The sequence below is a fragment of the Ipomoea triloba genome, chromosome 16 (genome assembly GCF_003576645.1).
Source record: "Ipomoea triloba cultivar NCNSP0323 chromosome 16, ASM357664v1".
Classification (NCBI taxonomy): domain Eukaryota; kingdom Viridiplantae; phylum Streptophyta; class Magnoliopsida; order Solanales; family Convolvulaceae; genus Ipomoea; species Ipomoea triloba.
Genome location: NC_044931.1, coordinates 11,804,297 through 11,805,425, shown reverse-complemented (window position 1 = coordinate 11,805,425; position 1,129 = coordinate 11,804,297). Strand labels below are relative to the sequence as shown.

Sequence of the window (1,129 nt, the reverse complement as noted above, 5' to 3'; positions counted from 1 at the left end):
GTACTGCGCGCAAAATGTACTTGACCCTCTCTCTCCGCGCAACTTCTCTCGCTTAGCGGTTTAGCGGTTCAAAAGGATAATACCCTTAGCGAGCGGTCCAGCGGTTTAAAAGAAAGATTGAAAAGAGGGTGGGGGATGCAACACGAGGACTTCCCAGGGGGTCACCCATCCTAGTACTACTCTCGCCCAAGCACGCTTAACTTCGGAGTTCTGATGGGATCCGGTGCATTAGTGCTGGTATGATCGCATCCGTCACGTACTGCGCGCAAAATGTACTTGACCCTCTCTCTCCGCGCAACTTCTCTCGCTTAGCGGTTTAGCGGTTTAAAAGGATAGTACCCTTAGCGAGCGGTCCAGCGGTTTAAAAGAAAGATTGAAAAGAGGGTGGGGGATGCAACACGAGGACTTCCCAAGGGGTCACCCATCCTAGTACTACTCTCGCCCAAGCACGCATAGCTTCGGAGTTCTGATGGGATCCGGTGCATTAGTGCTGGTTAGCTTCGGAGTTCTGATGGGATCCGGTGCATTAGTGCTGGTATGATCGCATCCGTCACGTACTGCGCGCAAAATGTGCTTGACCTTCTCTCTCCGTGCAACTTCTCTCGCTTAGCGGTTTAGCGGTTTAAAAGGATAGTACCCTTAGCGAGCGGTCCAGCGGTTTAAAAGAAAGATTAAAAAGAGGGTGGGGGATGCAACACGAGGACTTCCCAGGGGGTCACCCATCCTAGTACTACTCTCGCCCAAGCACGCTTAACTTCGGAGTTCTGATGGGATCCGGTGCATTAGTGCTGGTATGATCGCATCCGTCATGTACTGCGCGCAAAATGTACTTGAACCTCTCTCTCCGCGCAACTTCTCTCGCTTAGCGGTTCAGCGGTTTAAAAGGATAGTACCCTTAGCGAGCGGTCCAGCGGTTTAAAAGAAAGATTAAAAAGAGGGTGGGGGATGCAACACGAGGACTTCCCAGGGGGTCACCCATCCTAGTACTACTCTCGCCCAAGCACGCTTAAATTCGGAGTTCTGATGGGATCCGGTGCATTAGTGCTGGTACGATCGCATCTGTCATGTACTGCGCGCAAAATGTACTTGACCCTCTCTCTCCGCGCAACTTCTCTCGCTTAGCGGTTTA

At 51.8% G+C, this 1,129-nt stretch overlaps 3 non-coding genes and 1 pseudogene across 3 annotated transcripts; all 4 read right to left on the bottom strand.

The window, feature by feature from the left end:
* Positions 1–132: 132 nt before the first annotated feature.
* Positions 133–251, bottom strand: LOC116009314. The gene has a single exon (XR_004096585.1). It is a non-coding gene; the product is annotated as a 5S ribosomal RNA (ribosomal RNA).
* Positions 252–388: 137 nt separating this feature from the next.
* LOC116008841 lies at positions 389–549 on the bottom strand (annotated as a pseudogene).
* Positions 550–686: 137 nt separating this feature from the next.
* Positions 687–805, bottom strand: LOC116009313. Its single transcript, XR_004096584.1, has one exon. It is a non-coding gene; the product is annotated as a 5S ribosomal RNA (ribosomal RNA).
* Positions 806–942: 137 nt separating this feature from the next.
* Positions 943–1,061, bottom strand: LOC116008543. Its single transcript, XR_004095919.1, has one exon. It is a non-coding gene; the product is annotated as a 5S ribosomal RNA (ribosomal RNA).
* Positions 1,062–1,129: the final 68 nt, after the last annotated feature.